This window comes from Amblyraja radiata, chromosome 29 (assembly GCF_010909765.2).
Source record: "Amblyraja radiata isolate CabotCenter1 chromosome 29, sAmbRad1.1.pri, whole genome shotgun sequence".
Lineage (NCBI taxonomy): Eukaryota > Metazoa > Chordata > Chondrichthyes > Rajiformes > Rajidae > Amblyraja > Amblyraja radiata.
In genome coordinates, this window is record NC_045984.1 from 1753091 (window position 1) to 1778143 (window position 25053).

At 46.4% G+C, this 25053-nt stretch overlaps 1 long non-coding RNA gene and 1 other non-coding gene across 2 annotated transcripts; one reads left to right on the top strand and one right to left on the bottom strand.

Annotated features, from left to right (window-relative positions):
• The first annotated feature begins 8927 nt into the window (after window positions 1-8927).
• On the top strand, window positions 8928-20235 carry LOC116989755. The gene is made up of 4 exons (XR_004416310.1): window positions 8928-9136; window positions 13998-14002; window positions 15843-15850; window positions 20225-20235. It is a non-coding gene; the product is annotated as an uncharacterized LOC116989755 (long non-coding RNA).
• A 2319-nt stretch (window positions 20236-22554) lies between these two features.
• Window positions 22555-22750, bottom strand: LOC116989766. Its single transcript, XR_004416315.1, has one exon. It is a non-coding gene; the product is annotated as a U2 spliceosomal RNA (small nuclear RNA).
• Between the last annotated feature and the right edge of the window lie 2303 nt (window positions 22751-25053).

Sequence of the window (25053 nt, forward strand, 5' to 3'; positions counted from 1 at the left end):
CATTAAAGATACTTACACCTTTACCTGTGTGAGGTACTTACATGGTGTCAGATAACTGGGTCAAACCCACATTCGTTTACCGCAATTTATTTTCTTTATCAGTTTTTATTTTTATTTTTTTAATGTTATGGCCAACTCCTGTCGAAAGCCGAGTCCCCTCGTGTTTAACTAACATAGCCGAGCACTGGCGAATGTTTGAACGTGACTATGCTCACTACATTCGCATCAGTCACCGGAATGACCCCGATGATCTGAAGGCATCGCTACTGCTCAATCTAGTGGGTCCAGAAGCAATGATTCGTGCAGACAACAAATGAGTTCGCCCCAGCAATCAACGACGCTAATGGCCAGGTCCTTGTGCCGGCAGAATCTATCAACAACCCGACAGTCCTAATCAGAAACTTTAGAGAGCATAGCGGCCTGCCCTCGAACCGCATCCTCGAGAGAACACGGTTCTTCGCTCGACAGTAGCAGGTCGATGAACCTGTCGAACGCTTCATCAGTGATTTACGACACATGGCTACAAGGTGCTGCTTCAGTGAATTGACTAACGAGCTAGTACGTGACAAGATTGTGGGGGGAATGAGCGACCGCAAGCTGAGAGCTGAACTGCTTTGGAACGCTGAACTGACTTTAGAGCAAGCCATTCATTCGTGTCGCATGGCAGAGATCGTGGCCCCGCTCGCAGATTTTGACCCTGCCAGCCTACAACAGCAACATAACATAAATCTTGCTAATTACTCTCCCCAGAATTTTTCAAATGTGCCTCTCAAAATCCCTAATGTGCCTGCCACGAGATGCCCCAACTGCAATTATTTCCACTCCAGAGGGTGCCAGTTCTGCGTTGCCCATGGGAAAGTTTGGCACAACTGCAAGAAGCTTAATCACTTTGCTACATGATGTCGATCTTGTGGGAACTCTACTTCAAGGACAAATCTGCACCTGCTTCAACAAGAACTGTCTGACTTCCAAGAACATGATGATGCTTCCCACGGGAATTATTCCTATAACACAGACAACGACTCAGCCGTGCTTTCTCTCCTATGCTCCTCAGGACCCCACAGTGACCATACTGATAAACAACAAGGCCCTGACCGCTAAGGTCGACACGGGTGCAAAGGTCAATGTAATGTCACTCAGAGTTCAACAAGATCAGGAGCACGGAGCAAATGAAAAAGGATTCCTCGACCCTACATGCCTACGGTGGGGAAGTCCTTCCCCCACTGGGGAAAGCTGATTTGAAATGCACTGTCAATGAGCAAACAAAAAACCTAATGTTTTACATATTCCAACCTAACTTTGAAATCCTGCTTGGCATCAGTGCATGCCATGACTTAGGACGGGTCTATTTTGGACGTGCTGTCCACAAACTCTGCCTGACAGAGGAGCCAACACAGCAGCTGCTATCCCAGTACAAAGACCTGTTCGACGACAAACTTGGCAAGCTGCCCATGACATACAGAATCACTGTAGATCCTACAGATACACCAGTTCGCGCACCCCACCGTGTTCCCCATGGCATGCGGGAAAGAATACACACTGAACTGAAACATATGGTCTCCATTGGAGTCATTCCCGCGGTCAGGGAACCCTCTGACTGGGTCTCCACTATGGTCGTAACCACTAAGAAAAACAAAGAAGAGTTGCGGGTTTGCATCAACCCCAAAGATCTAAAGTTTAGATTCTAAACACTGCAATCAAACGGCCACATTACTCAATGAGAACTACTGAGGACGTGGCTGCGCAAATTGGAAACGCAAGGTATTCTCGGTCCTCGATGCCAAAAGCCCTTTCTGGCAAATACCACTGGACCGGGCATCATCTACTCTGACGACTTTTGCCACACCATTCGGCCGCTACAGATTTGTAAGAATGCCCTTCGGCATCAACTCAGCATCTTCCAACCTGCTATGGAACAACTTTTCGCAGAATTTCCATGTGCCATCATTGTTGACTTTATCCTAGTCTACTACGGCTGTGATTTAGCTAAGCATGACGCCAACCTAAAGAAGATACTAAACTGTGCCAAAGACATCAACCTTAAACCCAACCCTCTCAAGTGCAAGTTCCGGGTTCCGGAAGTCACCTACGTTGGTCATGTGTTCATCAGCAATGGACTAAAACCTGATCCGCTAAAGTGCAGCCATCAACGAGCTGCCAGTTCCAACTGACATCATCAGCTTGCAACGGTTCCTCGGTATGGTTAACTACCTGGGAAAATTTATTCCCAGTCTCAGCTAACTTTCTTCCCCTCTGCGACAACTGACTCACAAAGACAATGCATGGTCCTGGTATCCCCAACACCAAAGAGCCTTTGAGACGCTCAAGCTCCAGTTAGCCAGCGCACCAACACTGGCATATTTCAACCTCAACTTGCCAATCACTGTCACCTACGATGTATCCCAGTACTGGCTAAGCGCAGCATGCCTACAAATACCGACTGTCTCCTATGCATCACGCACCCTGACAGACACTGAACAACGCTATGCCCAAATCGAAAAGGAACTGCTCGCTGTCGTCTTTGCCTGCTCCAAATTTAAAGACTTTGACAAAACCTTCACTGTCTAGACAGACCACCAGCCACTGGTCACCATCCTGAACAAGCCCATCAATGCCACCCTGGCACGTCTACAACGCATGATGATGCAGCTACAGTGGTTCGACTTCCGCATCGTATACAAGAAAGGTAAAGACATGCACATCGCAGACACGCTTTCCAGAGCCCATTGCACTACCAGCTAACGTCACCCTATCAAACAAGACGAATTCTCAGTCTTGAAGGTCTCGTTCGTGTCCACCGACCGTCTACGCTGCTTTGCCGAACACACAGCCGCGGACAAAACTTCGCAACTGCTGACCACCGTCATAAGGAACGGATGGCCCAACAAACAGTCAAACACCCCGCTAGAAATACGACCCTACTTCCTGGTTCGTGACGAACTGGTGCTACAAGATGGAATAATCGTCAAAGGCCACCAGGCAGTCATCCCCTCTACTCTGCGGAGTGAATATTATGATGACATGCACGGAGGCCACCCCGGCAGAGGCCACTAAAATGGGCCCAGGAAATGATCTACTGGCCCGGGATGACAAGGTACATACGCAAAAAGACGGAATTGTGCGCCATCTGCAACAGCTTGACACATCAGCAGAAGCAGCCCCTCCTGCCCCAGCCGGTTCCCTCCCTTCCGTGGTCTTCACAGGCCGCCGAAATCTTTGAATGGCACGGGAAACACTACCTTCTTCAAGTAGACTCCTAGTCGGGCTGGTTCGAAATCGACCTACTCCCAACTATCACTTCTGAAGTAGTGATCCAGAAACTATCAATCCACTTGTCCGTGCATGGAGTACCCGTCCGCCTTTAAACTGACAATGGAACTCAATTCACCAGTCAAAAGTTCAAGAACTTTGCCAAACGGTGGAACTTCCAACACGCCACCAGCAGCCCAGAGTACGCACAATCCAACGGACTTGTCGAACGCGCTGGTTGGAGCGCTAAACAACTCATGGAGTGCTCCTACCTGGCAAAATCTAATGTCTACCTTAACCTACTAAACCTGCGGAACATTTCAGGGGACAGCGTTCTCGGCTCCCCCGCCCAGCAGCTAATGTCTCGCCAGACGCGTCCACTACTGCAAGTCTCCCAGCAACAGCTGCCCCCATCCTGCAGTTTAAACGCGATACGCAAAAGCGGTTTTACAACAAGACCAGCAAGCTGCTTAACCACTGGTGCAAAGACAAGTGGTACGCCTACAAACTGACAAACTGACAAAGAACATACCAAACTAGGGCACATTCACGGCCCCTCAAAGGAACCGCGCTCCTACCTGGTCGAAGTGGATGGTGTCCTCTACATACGCAAACGTCAACACCTCCTTCTAGTGAAGGAACCTCGTCCAGCGCCTCCGGGTCCTGATGCCCCACTGTTCGTGTTCAAACTGACGCCTGTTGAAGCTATTCCACCTCCTGTTGTGACCAACACTGCTCACTCCCTGTGTCGGTCCCCTGCGTCCCCTGTTGTAATCGGTACCCGGGTTCCCTGCGTCGGTCCACCCCCAGTTCCCCTCGCGACGGTCTCTCCCCACAGGCCCATCGGGTCTCCTGCGGCATTACCAACTCCAGTCCCCATCTTTTCTGAAGGAAAGGGTGATGAGGCAGCCCCCTACCACACGAGGGCCGGGCGGGATAGAAGGCCACCCACTAGATATGGCGATTTTGTTTAACCCACTATATTCCCACAGCTTATTGTTTAAAGTGCCTTAGTTGATCTTTTAGTTAAGGCGGAGGGGGGCTCTGAGCGAGGTGGCCAAAAATGACGCCCGTAGGTGGCGGCGTTCTGTCGGAAATCGCAGCACAGTGGGCCAAAAGCGGTCAAGGTCAGAGTTTTAGTAATATTGATTCTTGTTCCCAGTCTTCTCTAAGTGCCTCTGTTGATGGTAATTATCTATTTAAAATACTGTTATTTAGATATGATATTATTTTTTGTGAGTCAGCCTTAATATTCATTGCTTCCTCCAGTGGATCTAAAATTATAATTTGAAATCTTTGTATATATTTCTTCATAAAATCACATATCTGTAGATATTTAAAATATTGGTTGTTATTCAGTTTAAATTTTCATTTTAATTGTTGAAATGATAACAGATTTCCCATTTCATACATGTCGCCTACCTTTTTAATTCCCAGTCTTTCCCATTGTTTGTATGTTTTATCAATAAGAGATGGTTGAAATACCGGATTATTCACTATTGGTGTTAGCACTGATAGGTTTCTTAATTTTAAAGTTAATTTTATTTGTTTCCACATTCGTATTGTATTATGGATAATTGGATTCTTCTTATATATTGTGTTGTTCAATTTTATCGGGGAGAAGAGGATCGCCCCTATATCACACGGAGAACAATCCTCTTTCTCCATTCTTATCCATTCCGTCTGTTGAGGAGAGCTGTCCAACCAGTAAATTATATTCTTAATATGCACTGCCCAATAGTAATACAGAAAATTAGGAAGTGAGAGTCCCTCAACCTCTTTGGGTTTACACAGGTGGTTTCTTTGAATTCTATGTGCTTTATAGTCCAAAATAAAGTTGGTAATTTTAGAATCTAATTTATTTTTTAAATGTTTTGGTATTTATATTGGTATGGATTGAAATAAGTATATTATTTGTGGTAAAAAAATCATTTTTATAGCGTTTATTCTGCCTATTAATGACAGCGGGAGCGCTTTCCAGAATTTAATCAAGGCATTCAATTTATTTATTAGTGGCATAAAATTAGCATTAAATAATGATTTATATCTTCTGGTAATTTGAATACCCAAATACTTCAATTTTTCTGTTGCAATTTTAAAGGGAAATTTTAATAGATGAGTCGCTTTCTGAGGCTTTGATGACATAATTTCACTTTTATTCCAATTTATTCTATATCCTGAAAAAGACCCGAATTCCTCTATTAAATTTAATAAGGTCGGGATACTCATTTGTCAATTTGTAATATAAAAAGTATATCATCTGCATATCATGAAATTTTATTATTTGAGTCTTCAGTATTATATCCCTGAATATTCAGATGCATTCTTATCCTTTAAGCCAGAGGCTCTATCGTAAGTGAAAATAGCAGGGGTGATAATACACATCCCTGCCTATTGCCCCTCGATAATTGGAATTTTGGAGATAACATATTATTAGTTAATATTCTTGCCGTCAGTTTATCATATAATAATTTTACCCATCCGATAAAATTCTCTCCCATATTAAATCTTTGGAGTACTTTGTATAAGTACTGCCACTCTACCTGATCAAATGCTTTCTCTGCATCCAGAGAGACAACTGGTAAATCTTCCTTTTTCGTTTTATGTGAATACATTATATTAAAAAGGCATCTCAGATTATTAGATGATTGTCTTTTAGGTATAAACCCTGTTTGGTCCGGATTTATCAATTTATTAATATATTTACTCAATCTTCTTGCTAAAGTCTTTGCTAAAATTTTCTGATCTGTATTTAAAAGTGATATGGCTTTATATGAGCCCGGTTCTTCTAGATCTTTATCTTTTTTTGGTATAACCATATAACAATTACAGCACGGAAACAGGCCATCTCGGCCCTACAAGTCCGTGCCGAACAACTTTTTTCCCTTAGTCCCACCTGCCTGCACTCATACCATAACCCTCCATTCCCTTCTCATCCATATGCCTATCCAATTTATTTTTAAATGATACCAACGAACCTGCCGCCACCACTTCCACTGGAAGCTCATTCCACACCGCTACCACTCTCTGAGTAAAGAAGTTCCCCCTCATGTTACCCCTAAACTTCTGTCCCTTAATTCTGAAGGCATGTCCTCTTGTTTGAATCTTCCCTATTCTCAAAGGGTATAAGCATAATTGTAGATTCTGCTAGTGTTTCTGGTAGTTTATTTTCGGTAAAAGCATGAGTATATAATTTAAGTAAGCGTGGGACCGTTATCTCCTGAAATCTTTTATAAAATTCATTACTAAAACCGTCTGGTCCTCACCTGGCATCTTCCCATTTTTCAATTATTTTATTGTTTCTCTTATTTCTTCACTTGTAATCTGAGCTCCTAGTTCCTCTTGTTCTAAGATATCCAGTTTTGGCAGATTAGTTATCTAGAATTTTTTTAATTTTACTGTCTTCCATTCTAGTTTTAGATGTGTATAAATTTTGATAAAATTGAGCGAACCTTTTATTAATATCCTTGGGTAGTGTTAGTAGTTCACCATTCTCTGATTTAATTTTAATGATAGTATTTTCCTTTTCTTGGTTCTTCAGTTGTGCGCTAAAAGTTTATGTGGCTTGTCACCAAATTCGAAATATACCTGTTTTGTAATTTGGAATAATCTTATTACTCTTGCCGATAAAATTCGATTAAGTTTAAATTTCAGTAATGTAATCTTATAATGTTTATCTATAGTTGGATCTTTTGCATTATCTAAATCTAATAGTTTAATTTCCTGTTCTAACTTCCGTTGTTCTGTCGTATTCTTTTTATTTTGAAAACTTTGGTCTGAAATTATAACTCCTCGGATGAATGCCTTAAAAGTTTCCCATAATAAAGATGATGAAATACCTGGTGTCTCATTTGTCTAAAAAAAATGTAATTTGTTGTTTTAAATACTCATGACCTTGTGGGTTATTTAATATTTGTACATTGAATCTCCAAAAAGGTTTTATAACCGGCATTCCCTCAACTTTTAATAACCGGTTGGATTAACTATTCTCCATACATCTGTTATATTAGTATTTTTTATATATGTGTTTAAAAATTCACTTGTCTTAGATTTGGAATTACCCTTCCTTGGTTTTATTGATTTGTCTAAATATGGATCTATAACACAATTAAAATCCCCCCTTAATATTACATTTTGGTAATTATGCTCTGATATTATATCCAGAATTTTCTTTAAAAATTGGGGTTTATCAAAATTTGGAGCATAAATATTTATCATAGTCAGTGGTGTGGAATAAATTTCTCCCGCAACTATAGTATACCTTCCTTCTTTATCAGATATAGTATTCTTTAATTTAAATGGTATACCTTTCCGTATAATAGCCGTACCTCTTGCTTTAGAAGTAAATGACGAGTAGTAAGTTTGTCCTATCCAATTTGCCTTCAGTCTCATCTGTGTTTGTTGTTTCATGTGTGTTTCTTGCAGAAAAGCTATGTCCGAATTTAATGATTTTAACTGGGCCAGAATCTTGCCCCTCTTAATTGGATCATTCGCACCCCTAATATTCCAGCTACAAAATGTGATTCCTCCGTTCTTTATTCCTCTATTGTCTTGCATTGTAAATCAGTTTTGGTGGTTTTTATTCATATGTTGTCACAGGGTGTTGTGATAAAGGCAGCACAAACATCAGGGTAGCACTGTGCTACATACAGCAAATTATCTACTTGCCAATTTTACTTCAAAATCACTTTCCATTCCAATAACTTAACCAGACCTCGACCACTTATGATATTGCAATTCCTTGGTTTTTCTTAACATTTTTCTTGTTACTCTCTTGCAGACTTTTCATGTGCTATTTATGAATGATTTACGTTTTTGTGCGTTTGTCATCCTTCTGCAAACGAGATTTCATTTGTACCTGTACGCCAACAATAAACTTGATTTGACAAATTAAATAACATTCTAATCACATGGTTTTCCACAGTATACTGAGATGGTTCTACATTATTTGTTAATTTGTTGTATGGACAAAGCTAATCAACAGTTGAAGAGAAGAGGTTAAATGCAAATAATTAGCTGTAGTCAATTTAACGTTGCTGGCTGAGCCATTTATTTTAAATGTTGGTGACCTTGTTGAGGGTTTGCTCAATGTATTGAATTAAATTATTTAAATAAGAATCAAGTAAAAATTGAACAATGATGCTACACATCAAGATTTTGTAACAGAAAGGAATTCAAAAATGAATTAAGAACTTTCTGGAGTGTGCAATGTGTTCAGAATTGTAAAATGCATTGCTAAATTTAGCTCACAGGATAGCAGAAAAAATTCCTAAAGTCAATCAAATATTCAAAATGAAATTGTCCAAATAAACAATCTTTAGGATATTCTAAGGCCATTTAATATCATTAACATTTCTGAAATAGACAGTTTCATTTGCAGGTTTGAATTTCAAAACAGCCAACGGCCACCAGTAAACCGTTTGCAGAGTAACCGGACGTCTCATTTGCATAGACGGATCGAAATATACTTGAAAACTGCAGAGTCACAGCCAATGAGAAAGCTGTATCCTTGCCACATTTCAACCAATGAGATTAAAGGATGCAGATGACGGCTGTTTGGATGCTCCAACAGCACAGCGTCCCACAGATGGTCAGACATGCATTTGGACCAAAGATACTCGAGTATCTTTGATTTGGACTGCGTGTTAAAACCAAAGATCTTATAGCAAGAGCTTGGGGCAACAAGGCAAAGCAAGAGGCCACCCGCACCGAGGCAGATGAAGGGATTAAAACATAATCTGAAGATGAAGCGGAGGTTGATGGCACCAACATACCCCTTCCTGATGATGCCACTGATGACCTAGTTGATGAGTACCTTCCTGGCAAGAATCGACACACCAGCTACGAAAAAATATTGACTAAAGATCAATTGGAGGAAGAACAGCGGGTTTTGCCAGACAACAAGCCAGAAAACCCAGGCAACTTGTCCTGACCAAGGAGATACTGTTAAAGATCCTGCAATAGATGTTGCAATAGAATCTAATATAATAGAAAGCATTTATTTTGTAGTCATTTATAATTCACAGCTTTGAGTTAGCGGTCTAATACAGATTATCAAACAATGTTAAATGTAATCAGTTAGCCTTGTATCTTTGTAACTAATACAAGACGGCCATTTTATTTTGCTCGTCAATGCAAAAGTTTGGATTGAGCTTAAAAGGAAAATGTTGTTACAGGGTTGAAGTACATAACTATTTTGAATGTTCTAGTTTTGAAAACTTGCATTTGTAATTCTGAAATGGCAACATTTGCTTAATCTATTACATGTCAATACTTTTGATGTTTAATAAAGACTCCAAAGGTTTAAAAAAAAATGGGGAGAAGGCAGGAACAGGGTACTGATTGTGGATGATCAGCCATGATCACATTGAATGGTGGTGCTGGCTTGAAGGCAGAATGGCCTACTCCTGCACCTATTGTCTATTGCTACTCCGCCATTGCAGATCTGTCTTTATCTCTCAACCACATTCTTCTGCCTCCTGCCCATAACCCCTGACACCACTACTAATCAAGAATCTATAGATCTATGCCTTATAACATCCATTGACTTGACTCCACAGCCTTCTGTGGCAATGAATTTCACAGATTCACCACCCTCGAACTAAATATATTACTCCTCATCTCCTTCCTAAATGTACGTCCTTTTATTCTGAAGCATTTGCCTCTGGTCCTGGACTCTCCACTAGTAGAAACATCCTCTTCACATCCAATCTATCCAGGCCTTTCAATATTCATGATCCGCCTATGATTGGTATCCGTATTGTAATTTAATGCAATAACCTGTTCTGAGTTTAATATCTTGATAGTGTAGTGAGCTATATGCTGATAATATTAGTAACCTGTCAAAGGGCAGGTATCTGCCTCACTGATTGTCAATTAAGTTTGGGAGCCATAATATGTGGTTATGGAGTATGATGTGTGAAAAGGTTATGAAAGCAGATGTAATAATTATGTTCGAAATACATTGTAAAACACGTTCATAAAATTTAACGGACGTGAGTAGTTGTATTATGTAATGGTGAAACAAACCAATACAACCGAAAAGCAAATCAACAGGCAAAACATCTGCAGTTGCCGGGCATCTGTACTAAGATCCAGAAATGCTGCAAAAACTGCTCATCTAACAGACTCTTTCTTTCTTTCTTTTTCTTTCTTTCCTTCCTTCTCTGGAACTTCCTCCCCTCGCAGGTTGTGCAGGCGAGGTATTTAAAGAAGTGGTCGATTTTTCTTAAACTTAACGAGGTAAAGCAAGGAATGAACAGCTATAGAGAACTGATGTAGAAGAGGAAATGATGCCCAGGGTAGATCAGAATTAGTGAATAGTGCAGCAGAATTGAAGGGCCGAGTGGTCTATTGCTGCTCCAATTTTGTTATGTCCTTCTATACTTCTTCAACAGGTTATAGAATCAGAGAGTAATACAACTTGGAAACCGGCCCTTCGGCCCAACTTGCTCATGCGAAACAAGATGCCCCATATCCACTGGACCCACCTGCCTGCTAATGGCAGATATTAGAAACATAGAAAAATAGGTGCATTCGGCCCTTCACAGCCAGCGCCGCCATTCACTGTGATTATGGCTGATCATCCACAATCAGTACCCCGTTCCAGCCTCCTCCCCATATTCCTTGATTCCGCTACCTTTAAGAGCTTTATCTAACTCTCTCATGAAAGCATCCAGAGACTCAGCCTCCACTGCCTTCTTTGGCAAATTAACTTGGTACAAAGATGAATTGATAATGGTGTCAAACACAATCCATGTTAGCCGATTAGATCTAAATTATAAAATGAGAAAACATCTTACTATTTCATTTGAAGAATAAATGACGTGAACACATGAAATAGATGTGTTACCCCTATTATATCAACAACATGGAATTTAAATTAAGAAATGTGGACAGGCACGGTATTTGGAAAGGTGTGGAGAATATGGACCCGGCTATAAAATGGAGTATCTCGGTTGGGCAATGTGGTTGGGCAACGTCCATGACCACCAGGGGGGGCGGGGAGATGGCCAGCCCTGCCAGTCTGTTCGTTTTTTTCATATTTTTGTTATTTTTAGTGTTTGTTAAAAGTTTGATCTAATGTACTCCGGTTTGTTTTATGTGAGGGGTTTTCAGGTTCTTGCCTTCCCGGAGATGTGATAATTTTTCGGATCACATTCTCCGGGCTTTGCGGCCTACCATCGCTGGAGCTGGAAGCCGCCTCGGACTGTCGTGAGCCCCGCCGCGGGGCGCGAATTTAACATCGGAGCGGATCCCTTGCCTGGGATCGCTTCCACCTCGGCCTGAGGATTTACCATCAAGGGCTCGCAGTCTCTGGAGAGGCTAGTAGGGAGCAAATGGGCTCCCGATCTTTGGTCGGGAGCTCCAACGCCGCAGAATGCTCGACCAGCCCCGACGCGAGGTTTGATCGCACGGCGCGGGGGAGCTGACAACCCACCGATGCGGGAGCTGAACGCCTCGACGCGGAGGGGCCCGAACGCCACCGGCTACGGGAGTCAAGATCATCCCGTTAACGGGGGCTCGAGGCCCCCGACCAAGGAAGAACGTAAGAAGAACTTTATTTCGCCTTCCATCACAGTGAGGAATGTGTATGAGTCACTGTGGTGGATATTCATGTTAAAATGTGTCTTTGAGTCTGTTGCTTTTAATTGTATGACTTGACCTGGCCAGTGAAATTCCTCTTATGTTGCAAAACATACTTGGCGAATAAAATCTGATTCTGATCATGAAGGGCCTGTTTCTGTGCAAAACTCAGTGCCGGAGGAATTCGGCGAGTTAGGCAACATCTGTCGAGCCCTTCTTCAGACTGATCGCAATGGGTGGGAGCCCCCCTCCCACCCATTGCGATCAGCCTGAAGAAGGGCTCGACAGATGTTGCCTTCAGGAGAAAGCTGAAAAAAAGGAGGGGCGTGACAAAGTCTGACAGCTCGATGTCTCTGACTATTAAGATTTATCTGGGAGAAATAACCCTATTGCCAGTAACTCCTAATAAAGATGTATGGGTGGCTCTGAAAAGAGCCTTTGTTTGGCTGTTCGGGTTTTGTCTACCTCTTTCTGGCAACCCGTCGTTGTCGCCCTCCAGCTCTGGAGGCAGGTCCCTTGGACCCTTTCTTGTCCGCCGTGCGCTTGCTGGGACTCTTGGCCGCCGGTTTTTTAATCTTTTCCTGGGCGATAGGCTTAACACGTGCCGCTCTCCTCTGGCCCATTTTCCTCGCAGGCGCTTTTTTCTTGGTGTTCCTTTTGTTCCGACCTTTGCCTTCTCCCTGTTCGCCCTCTGCCCCTCTCAGCTCCTTAACCCGCTCCGGGAGAGTGGCCGCGGAAGTGTCAGTGCCGTCCTCAGATGGAGCGCTCTTGTTAGCCAACGCGCTGTCTGACTTGTTTGGCCAGGCGCCAACCTTGTCCGTCCTGTAGCCGGCAGCCGATACGGTTTTCTTTACAGCGCCCAGCTTGGCAACCTGACGCTCCTTGGTGGCGGCCACAGCCTCCAGGATCTGCTCGGCCACGGCGGCCGCTGCTGCCTTCTGCGGGCGATAGGCCGCCTTCTTCTTCGTGGCAGCGAGTGCGACGGGAGGGGCCGAGAAAACCGGACCACTGGTGAGATCAGGAGGGATAGCGGCGGCAATATCCGCCTTGATGGGTGCAATCTCGGCCATTTCCACTTCCAACTGATGGACACCGCTACAGAAGTGGCAGCTCTGTGCAGGATCACGGTTTATAAAAACGAAAGGCGGACAGGGGAGAGACAATCCATTGGGCCACGCCCATAATCCGAGTGGAGCTGCCCAATCCGCTGCTCCTAACGTCACTAAGCCGCGTCCCTGAACATTCCATTTCCCCTCTGGTTTCAAGCAAAGATACTAGAGGAGTTTCAAGTAAGTAAGTACGTTTATTGGCCAAGTATTCACATACAAGGAATTTGCCTTGGTGCTCCGCCCACAAGTAACAACATGACATACAGTGACAGTTACGAATGACTCAGAAAACACTAAACATTAATAATAATAAGACATTAATGATAAAACACCATTGATCAAGCATGTAAACCAACAACATACCAGATCAAATACCTGATACCAGATTATAATGCACCCTGTTTCACCCCTCAGCAAGATTTAGATTTGTGTACCTTTATTTTGAAGGAAACTATGCACCATCGCTACTCCTCTGACAGGTTATATTTCTTTACATGAATATTGTTGACCATTGTAAATTTAAAAAAATGAATTGTACCAAAAACTATGAACAGCGCACCTTCGATTTGTCAAGACATCTCACGCACTTCTCCTGTTAAAATGCTTTCTATGGCACATTTGTAGATGTTGGTGAGAGTTGTTGGGGACATGTCTTACTTCCTCTTGCAAAGATGGTACGCCCTAGTCTCAATCTCTACTGCTTCCGTACCCAATATGAGGATTTCCATTTTAGGCATGTTCACCCCTCCCCGACACATTTTGGGTCCATGGCGACTCCTAAGGTTAGAGAGTCATACAACATGGAAACAGGCCCTATGCCCCAATTATTTCACACCAAACAAATGTTGAACTTCTTCAATAATGGAAGTGCAACTATTTAACCTGTGGAAGACTAATTTACCAATTAGTATGGGAGCACCTCAAGGCTGCGTGCTCAGCCCCCTGCTTTACTCACTCTACATCTATAACTGCGGAGTCGGACATAGTGCGAACTTCATCATCAAGTTCGCCGACGACACCACTGTTGTTGGACGAATCACAGATGGGGACGAGTCAGAGTATAGAAGTGAGATCGACTGACTGACCAAATGGTGCCAGCACAACAACCTAGCTCTCAACATCAGTAAGGCCAAGGAATTGATTGTGGACTTTGGTAGGGGAAGGATGAGGATCCACAATCCTGTTCACATCAATGGGACGATGGTGGAGAGGGTCAAAAATCTCAAATTCCTTGGTGTGCATACTTCCGAAGATCTTTCCTGGACCCAGAACACCGATGCAATTATAAAGAAGGCACATCAGCGACTCGGAGATTCGGCATGTCAAAGAGGATTCTCCTAAACTTCTACAGGTGCATTGTGGAGAGCATTCTGACTGGTTGCATTATGGTCTGGTTCGGCAACTTGAACGTCCAGGAGCGAAAAAGACTATAAAAGGTTGTGACCGCTGCCCTGTCCATCACCGCTTTGACCTCCCCACCGCTGAAGGGATCTATTGCAGGCGCTGCCACAAAAAGGCAGCGAAAATCATCAAAGACCCACACCATCCTGGCCATGTACTCATTTCACCATTGCCATCAGAAAGAAGGCATAGGAGCCTGAAAACTGTAACGTCCAGGTTCAGGAACAGCTTCTTCCCTACAGTCACCAGGCTATCAAACACAACAACAAATAAACTCTGAGTTCTGAACTGCAAAATACTATTATTATTGCACTATATTAGTTATTTATTAAACTTTTTCTTTTTTTCTCTTGCCCCATTATGGACTATGGTTACATATTCACATATTCTGGTGTGCTGCAGCAAGTAAGAATTTCATTGTCCAATCTGGGACATATGACAATAAAACAGATTTAGATTCTATTGATAGTATTTTTGATACTTCAAATTGATAAGCCGAGGAAGGGTCTTGACTTGGCGTTGATTGTTTCTTTTCGGATGCTGCCTGATTGGACTGTCTCCAAGGCTTTGTAATTTTCAGTGGTTTGATTTTTATTATAGCCAATTTATCAACAATTTGACGCCAACAAAGCTATTAATCAATTATAGTGTTAATTTAAAACATTTGAGTGGCTCTTAAAAGAACAGTTTGGCGTTTAATGGCAGCTTTTGATGGCCTCCACTTGGAACTGGTATATGTTTTAACTGGTTTCGTCCCTTCCGAGACCGCGTGTTTCGCCAGTACCCCGGGTAGCAGGGGACGGCGACAGTCTGGATCTCCGGGAAGAGATGGTCTGGCATGAGGTGTAATGCACCAGAGAGGTAGAAACGGGAATAGTGCCGGAGGATTGGCGTACTGCGCATGTTGTTCCATTGTTTAAAAAGGGGTCTAAGGGTAAACCTAGCAATTATAGACCTGTTAGTTTGACGTCAGTGGTGGGCAAATTAATGGAAAGAATACTTAGAGATAATATATATAAGCATCTGGATAAACAGGGTCTGATTAGGAACAGTCAACATGGATTTGTGCCTGGAAGGTCATGTTTAACTAATCTTCTTGAATTTTTTGAAGATGTTACTCGGGAAATTGATGAGGGTAAAGCAGTGGATGTTGTGTATATGGACTTCAGTAAGGCCTTTGACAAGGTTCCTCATGGAAGGTTGGTTAAGAAGGTTCAATGGTTGGGTATTAATGGTGGAGTAGCAAGATGGATTCAACAGTGGCTGAATGGGAGATGCCAGAGAGTAATGGTGGATGGTTGTTTGTCAAGTTGGAGGCCAGTGACGAGTGGGGTGCCACAGGGATCTGTGTTGGGTCCACTGTTGTTTGTCATGTACATCAATGATCTGGACGATGGTGTGGTAAATTGGATTAGTAAGTATGCAGATGATACTAAGATAGGTGGGGTTGCGGGTAATGAAGTAGAGTTTCAAAGTCTACAGAGAGATTTATGCCAGTTGGAAGAGTGGGCTGAAAGATGGCAGATGGCGTTTAATGCTGATAAGTGTGAGGTGCTACATCTTGGCAGGACAAATCAAAATAGGACGTACATGGTAAATGGTAGGGAATTGAAGAATGTAGGTGAACAGAGGGATCTGGGAATAACTGTGCACAGTTCCCTGAAAGTGGAATCTCATGTAGATAGGGTGGTAAAGAAAGCTTTTGGTGTGCTGGCCTTTATAAATCAGAGCATTGAGTATAGAAGTTGGGATGTAATGTTAAAATTGTACAAGGCATTGGTGAGGCCAATTCTGGAGTATGGTGTACAATTTTGGTCGCCTAATTATAGGAAGGATGTCAACAAAATAGAGAGAGTACAGAGGAGATTTACTAGAATGTTGCCTGGGTTTCAGCAACTAAGTTACAGAGAAAGATTGAGCAAGTTAGGGCTTTATTCTTTGGAGCGCAGAAGGTTAAGGGGGGACTTGATAGAGGTTTTTAAAATGATGGGAGGGATAGACAGAGTTGACGTGGAAAAGCTTTTCCCACTGAGAGTAGGGAAGATTCAAACAAGGGGACATGACTTGAGAATTAAGGGACTGAAGTTTAGGGGTAACATGAGGGGGAACTTCTTTACTCAGAGAGTGGTAGCTGTGTGGAATGAGCTTCCAGTGAAGGTGGTGGAGGCAGGTTCGTTTTTACCATTTAAAAATAAATTGGATAGTTATATGGATGGGAAAGGAATGGAGGGTTATGGTCTGAGCGCAGGTATATGGGACTAGGGGAGATTATGTAATCGGCACGGACTAGAAGGGTCGAGATGGCCTGTTTCCGTGCTGTAATTGTTATATGGTTATATGGTTATAGGTAGCTTCGGAAGCGATGAACGAGTTGTCGCTGGTGAACGAGTTGATGACACTTATGGCCTTGGAGGACTTAAAGGTGGACCTGTTTCAGCACCTTGTAGATGTAGACGCTGATACTCTCCTTCCTGCTCTTCTTGTGTTTCTTGTCGCCTTCCTTGCTCATGTTCATGGCAGTTTTCTTCGAGGTCTGTCTTGAAATGGTGCCTTTGGAAGTCGCTGCCGAAGCACTTGTGGAAATAGAAACAGCGATGTGCATTTCAAAGCCTTCAAGCCTTTTTTTTAATTTATTTATTTTTTTTTATTTCAAAATATACTTTATTCAATTGGAAAATATATACAATTTCTGAACCGTTCCAACAAAATTCATCCGACATTTTCGGAGACTATACAAACTTTTCCCAGTACAATTTTTTTTTTTTACATTTGTCAAATTTCACCAAACAGTCCCCCACCAGTGCCACTCTGTGGCCCCTGTTCAAGTAATAAATATATACCATGTGTACACAGTGCGAAAATTTCCATCTGACATTTCAAGTTCCACAAGAGATGTCCCCCACCTGTGCCACTCATGTGGCCCCCTGGTGTGGGATACCTTCCCTTAATTTAATTTGAGGGGCGTCTCCACCATACTGTGCCCCCCATGTCCAGCAGCGGAAGGACCCTAGACTGTGGCCCTCCCCCACCGAGCCTTGGCGTTGGCTGCACCAAGCTACAGCGAGTCCCTTAGCACGTACTCCTGCAGTCTGCAGTTGGCCAGTCGGCAACATTCCCCGACGGACATCTCGCTCTGCTGGGTGGTGAGCAACGCTCGGGCAGACCAAAGAGCGTCTTTCACCGAGTTGATGACCCTCCAGCAGCACTCGATGTCAGTCTCTGAATGTGTCCCTGGGAACAGTCCGTAAATCACAGAGTCCTCTGTGACGGAGCTGTTCGGGATAAATCGTTCCAGGGACCCTTTCATACCTCTCCAGACTCGTTTTGCAAATCCACACTCTGCAAAGAGGTGGGCAACCGTCTCCTCTCCATAGCAACCGTCCCGGGGGCAGCGTGCGCTGGTAGTGAGGTTCCGACGGTGCAGGAAGGATCTAACCGAGAGGGCTCCCCTCACCGCCAGCCAAGCCAGGTCTTGGTGCTTGTTGGTCAGTTCTGGCGATGAGGCATTTTGCCAGACAAGCTGGGCAGTCTGCTCTGGGAACCACGCCACCGGATCCATCGAGTCCTTTCCCTGCAGTGCCTGCAGGACATTACGTGCTGACCACTGCCCGATGGACTTGTGGTCAAAGGTGTTGGTCCGGAAGAACCTGTCAACAGACGTCAGATGGGGCGGCAATGTCCAGCTGACTGGTACATTGCGTGGCATCTGCGCCAGGCCCATCCTTCGCAACACCGGGGACAGGTAGAACCTCAGCAGGTAGTGGCACTTAGTGCCCACGTGCCTTGGCTCTACACTCTGCCTGATGCAGCCACACACAAAGGTGGCCATCAGGATGAGGGCGACGTTGGGCACGCTTTTGCCCCCGTTGTCTGCCGACTTGTACATGGTGACCCGTCGTACCCGGTCCATCCTCGACCCCCAGATGAACTGGAAGACGGCCCGGGTGATCCCCGTGGCGTAGGAGGGAGGGACAGGCCACACTTGTGCCAAGTACAGCAGACCCGAGAGCACCTCACACCTGATGACCAAATTTTTCCCGGTTATGGAGAGGGAGCGTTGCTTCCACAGCTCCAGCTTCCTCCCCACCTTGGCTATCCGCTCCAGCCAATTCTTGTTACTCGACTCAGCCCCCCCGAACCAGATTCCCAGCACCTTCAAGAAGTCAGGCTTGATGGTGAAGGGGATGGAAGATCGGTCGGGCCAGTTGCCAAAGAGCATGGCCTCGCTCTTCCTGCGGTTCACCCTGGCTCCCGTGGCCGACTCAAACTGGTCACAGATGCTGATCAATCTGCGGACCGACCTTGGATCCGAGCAGAAGACGGCGACATCGTCCATGTACAGGGAGGTCTTGACCTGAATGCCCCCACTGCCTGGCAATGTCACTCCTCTTATGCTCGCATCCTTCCTGATGGACTCGGCAAAAGGTTCAATACAGCAGACAAACAAGACAGGAGAGAGAAGGCAACCCTGCCTGACTCCAGACCTTACAGGGAAACTGTCTGATTCCCACCCATTGATTTGGACTGCACTATGGATGTCGGTGTAGAGCAGTTTGATCCAATTTCGGATTCCCTCCCCAAAACCCATTTTGGAGAGCACGTCCCTCATGTACGTGTGCGATATCCTGTCGAAGGCCTTCTCCTGGTCCAAGCTGACTAGGCAGGCATCCACCCGTCTGTCCTGCACGTAGGCGATGGTATCTCTCAGCAGCGCTAGGCTGTCTGAGATTTTCCTGCCAGGTACAGCACAGGTTTGGTCCGGGTGGATCACCCGTCCCAGAGCAGACTTGACCCGGTTGGCGATGGCCTTAGACAGGATCTTGTAGTCTACATTCAACAATGTTATGGGTCTCCAATTCTTTATATCTTTCATCTCCCCCTTCTGCTTGTAGATTAGGGTGATGCTGCCCTTCCTCATGGAGTCTGACATGCTGCCGGCTAGAAGCATGTCGTTGTACACTTCCAGCAGGTCCGGGCCCACCCAGTCCCACAGAGCCGAATACAACTCGGCCGGTAAGCCATCGCTTCCGGGAGTTTTACTCGAGTCAAAGGAGCGGATGGAGCCAGTCAGCTCCTCTAGGGTCAGTGGTTGGTCCAGACTCTCCTGCTTGCTGTCCTCCAAGACCTCCGTGATAGAGGACAGGAAGTTCTGGGAGGCGGTGCTGTCTGTGGCCTTTTGGTCATACAATTCCGAGTAAAAGGATTTGCAGACCCTCATCATGTCTGTCTGCGAGGATGCTACCGAGCCGTCCTCCTCCCTAAGGCTGTTGATCACAGAGCTCCCCCTGTGAACCTTATGGAAGAAGAAACGTGAGCACGTCTCATCCTGCTCCACATGGCGGACCCTGGATCGGAAGATGATCTTGGAGGATTCAGAGGTAAAGAGCCGAGCTTGCCGGTCCTTCACCTCTCTAAGTTCCTCCCTCACATCCACCCCCCTCGACTGCAGAAGGAGCAGTTGTTGCAATTCTGTCTGGAGTTGGCACAATTCCCTCTGACTCTGTCTTGCTCTCTGAACCCCTTTGGCTATGAAGAACCTCTTAATGTTCTCCTTTGTTGCTTCCCACCAGAGTGTCGGGGAGTCAAAGAGGGGCCTCACCGTTCTCCAACGTGCGTAGTCCCTCTTTAGCTCCTCAACGTTCTCTGGGGTCAACAGCTTCACATTTAACTTCCACGTCCCTCTGCCTGCCTTCCGGTCCTCCTGTAGGTGACAGGAAGCCTGAAGGAGGCAGTGGTCAGAGAAGAACACCGGCGTGAGGTCGGTGTGTCTCACCGTGACGGCCTTCGTGGTGAAGACGAAGTCTATCCGGGATCGGGCCAAACCGTCCGATCTCGACCAGGTGAACCGCGGCTGGGACCCGCCTGCAGGGTCGCTGAAGGCGTCGTGCAGCTTTGCGTCTTTTACCGTTTCCATCAGGAACTTGGACGTGCTGTCCAGTCTGTTGTCGGCACTGCCGGATCGTCCAGCCGCATCAATGATGCAGTTGAAGTCACCGGCCAGAACGAGCTGCCGGGACGTGGCCAACAGCACTGGGAGCTGCTGGAGAACGGCCTGCCGCTCGCTCCGCACGGGTGGGGCATACACATTAATCAGCCGGAGCGGAGAACCACGGTACATTACATCCACCACGAGGAGACGCCCCGCAACCACCTCCCTGACCTCAGTGATGGCGAAGTTCCCTCCCCGCAGCAAGATCCCCAGGCCAGAAGCACGACAATCATTGCCCCCCGACCACACAGACAGTCCGTGGGGCCACCATCGCGACCACCTCCGATAACAGCGGAGGTGTGGCAACCCGCACTCCTGTAGAAAAGTCACATCTGCCTTGACCTTGGCCAGGTACTGCAAGGCATTAACACATCGCGCAGTGCTCTTCACACTGCGCACGTTTAAGGATGCCAGTTTGAGCTCCATTGTCCTTTAGAGTCCGTTTTCCTGCTCCCTCATGCCCACCGCTTCGGTGAATTGCCTCACCTTTCCTGGGCTCAGATACCCGGCCTCCTCAACGGGTTGGGTTTCCCCTGTGGTAACCCGAGGTGTCGTTGGGGGGGGGCTGCTCGTTTTACCCCCTTCTGGGTGCGCCGCTTCCCCAGTCTCTCGTGGCTGGGGCTCAGTGACAGGCTTACTGCTCCCGGAAACTCGGAGCTGAGGCCCAATGGCCGCTGCACTGCTCCCGGTTGCCCGGAGCTGGGGCCCATCGGCCTCTACGATACTCCCGGTTGCCCGGAGCTGGGGCCCATCGGCCGCTACAAAGCTCCCGGTTGCCCGGAGCTGGGGCCCAATGGCCCCTGCACTGCTCCCGATGCCCTGGGGCTGGAGCCCCTCGACCGCTGCACTGCTCCCGATGCCCTGGGGCTGGAGCCCCTCGACCGCTGCACTGCTCCCGATGCCCTGGGGCTGGAGCTCCTCGATCGCTGCACTGCTCCCGTTGTCCTGGGGCCGGAGCCCCTCGACCGCTGCACTGCTCCCGTTGTCCTGGGGCCAGAGCCCCTCGATCGCTGCACTGCTCCCGATGTCCTGGGGCTGGAGCCCCTCGACCGCTGCACTGCTCTCGGTCTCCTGGTGCAGGTGTACAATCGTCCTGCACCTTCTCCTTTCCGGCCCGGTTTTCTTCTTGTGGGGTTTCCCGTTCGCCTCATCCTCCGACGAGGAGAGGTTTCTCCCTTCTGTCAGGGAGAGAGACCGTTTTTTGGTGGTTTTTTTGGGCTTGCCATCCCTTTCTGGCCTCTGCTCCGTGTGCTGACCCTTCTGGTGTTTTTTGGATTTTACAGTAGTCCAAATTTGCTCTCCCCCCTCCTCCATCGACTCTCCCTCCTGGGCTTGGTGCTGGAGTTCTCCTGGCACTTGGGGGCTCGAGGTGGTTGAGGTGGCTGAGGTGGTTGGGCTGTCCTCATCCCTGTTTCCCCTTTCTGCTGGGGATTTGGCAGTGGTAGTGGGTGTCTCACCTACCCTGGGGGTGCTGGAAGCCGCCCCTCTTGTTGCCTGTGCATATGTGCATGCTCTTTTTGGGCAGGCCCTGTAAAGGTGGCCTCCCTCCCCACACAGGTTACAGTTCTTGCTGGCTTGACAGTCCTTTGTCTCGTGGCCCTCCATTTTGCAGTTTTTGCAGACCACTGCATTGCATTGGGCCATCACATGTCCAGGCTTATTACACTTTCTGCAAACTCTGGGCTGCCCCATGTAAATTAAATATCCTCGGTTTCCTCCAATTGCGAAAACTGATGGAGGGTGGAGGAGAGTTCCTTCCTTGTCCACCCTCAGTTTTACCTTGACCTGCCGCTTGCTCGTCCAAATCCCATGCAGATCCTTCACGTCCACGCTGTTCACTGCTCCGTCGACGTAGCGAGCAAGGAAGGTGAGGACATCCACTACGGGCACATGTGGGTTAAACATATGGACCGTGATCGTCCTTTCCTTTTGGTTTGGGAGGGTGAAGAGTGGCTGCACCTTCAGCAACGACAGCGGAGCTTCATTCCCCTTCTCCTTGAAATCCTTTAGCAGTTTTTGCCATCCTGTCGGAAGCACAAATGTAACATCGAAATAGCCGTTACCCGGGAAGTCCTGGAGGCAGTAGATATCCCTGGGCTCGAACTTGCAGGTTTCCAGCAATACCTTTTTTACAAAGGTGTCCCGACTGAAGGGCATCCCCTCACTGAGATCCTTGACACTAATCCTCAGGGTATTGCGGATACCCTGTCCTCTAGTTCCCATTGCAGCTGCCATTGCTACGATTTTTTAAATCGTAATCTGCAGCTCCTGTCCTTAAAGGACCGCCAGGACTGTTCTAATAAGAACAGATCTCTTTCCCTGTTCTAACAAGAACAGATGCTCTTTATTTAGCTCTTTTACTGACTGATAAGAACAGATACTACACTTGATCTTAGCCAAAGGGCCGAGAAGCCTTCAAGCCTGCCTAACTCAAAATAATATCCGCATGAAATATTATGCAAGTGTCACCCGTCGCCTCACTGATAGAGGCAGCAGTATGCAAATGAAGGATGAGAAATCGTTGATTCCAATTGATTAATCCTTGTTCAGTTGCACCAAAATGCCCAATCACAGCAGGCAGTGGGTCAGTCTTTGCAACTGGCAGGAGAACGAGAAGGAGAACGTGGCGGGGAAGAATCCTGTCATTTAATATCCAAATAAGTGAGTTTGTATGCCAAAAAATGCAATGAATCATGGGATTTGTCAACAAAGCGCTAACTAAAAAAACTGTATAAATCCTTATCTTTATTCATAATTTATGAGTACAACTGTTATCCTCCCCCCCCCCCCAAAGGAACAGGGAGCGAGATGTAACAGCGAGAGAGGGGCAGATGCGAGTGGGAGACAGGGGGGAGCACGCACACAGGCAGGGCCAGATTTACGTATAAACTAAACAAGCTTAAGCTTCGGGCCTCGAGATCTAGGGGGGCCTCGCAGAGCCGGATTTACCACTAGGCTTCATAGGCTGAAGCCTAGGGCCTCGAAATCTAGGCGACCTCCGGTCAAGGCAGGACACCTGCCGTTCAACTCTGGGTGGGCCCCCTCTCTATCTGTCTGTCAATCTCCGTCTCTGCCCGCCATACGTATCCGTGTCCGGGCCGCCGGGTCTCCACTCTCCGCTCGCTCCTCATCCGCCGGCACGGCAGCCCGTCTTGCACATGCGCACTGCTACGCCCAGCAAATCCTCCCCCCTGCACATGCGCACAACCACGGCCAGCACATTATCGGCCGCCCTGCGCATGCGCACTGCCACGGCAACTGGTCGGCGCTGGGCACTTTCTCCCTCTCTTTGAATTGTGGGAGATCTGGCTGCCATTGCTGTCCGGTCGCCGCCTCGCCGCGACCGCTTAAAACCAACGCAGTCCCTGACCTTGGAGCTGGAGTAACTCCCTGGAGTAACTCTTGCTTATGGTTTCCTGGTCCTCCATAGATATTCTAAATGGAATTTAAACTGGAGATGGTGGAGAGCTGAACAATAACAGCCTATTGCATTTTATATGTTTATTTATTGTGTATATATATATGGTCTATGGTATATAAACACACTGAAATGTTATCTCCTGTTCTGTATTATGTTTACATATATAACTCTCTTGACTCTTGAATTGAACTTAAGCAAAAAAAGGGTTCTTCGGGAAAAAAGAGGTGCCTTAAATTTAGTTTCGTCTGGTTGGGTAACTATGGTAGGGTGAAGACTATTGCATGCTTTAATTGTGCGGGGGAACTCCATGGAGCAGCCAGCAACTCTGGATAGAAGAAATTGGGTGACGTTTCGGGTAGAGACCCTTCTTTAGACTCCCTCTGGTTTTAGTGTTTTTAGTTTAATTTAAAGATACAGCGTGGAAACAGGCCCTTCGGCCCACCGAGTCCACGCCGATCACCGATCATCCTTACACTAGTTCTATCCCACACATTAGCGGAGTAAGTCAAGTCAAGAGTGTTTTATTCTCTCACGTCCCAGTTAGAACAATGAAATCCTTACTTGCAGCAGCACAACAGAATATGTAGACATAGTACTATGTAAACAATAAACGAGAAAACAAACGGTGTATATTTATATATGAATGTAAAACTATATAAATATATGTGTGTACACAAAAAAGCTGGAGAAACTCAGCGGGTGCAGCAGCATCTATGGAGCGAAGGAAAAAGGCAACGTTTCGGGCCGAAACCCTTCTTCAGACCGATCGGGGGTGTGGGGGCGGGGAGAAGAAAGGAAAAAGGAGGAGGAGCCAGACTGCTGAGTGATGGGAGGAGACAGCAGGAGGGCTGAGGAAGGGGAGGAGACAGCAAGGACTAACAAAATTGTGAGAGTTCAATGTTCATGCCCCCAGGATGCAGACTCCCTAAGCGGAATATGAGGTGCTGTTCCTCCAATTTCCGGTGTTGCTCGCTCTGGCCATGGAGGAGACCCAGGACAGAGAGGTCGGATACGGAGTGGGAGGGGGAGTTGAAGTGCTGAGCCACCGGGAGGTCAGGTTGGTTATTGCGGACCGAGCGAAGGTGTTCGGCGAAACGATCGCCCAACCTCCGCTTGGTCTCACCGATATAGATCTGCTGACATCTAGAGCAGCGGATGCATAAGATGAGGTTGGAGGAGATGCAGGAAAACCTCTGTCGCACCTGGAACGACTGCTTGGGTCCTTGAATGGAGTTGAGGGGGGAAGTAAAGGGCCAAGTGTTGCATTTCTTGCGGTTGCAAGGGAAAGTGCCCGGGGA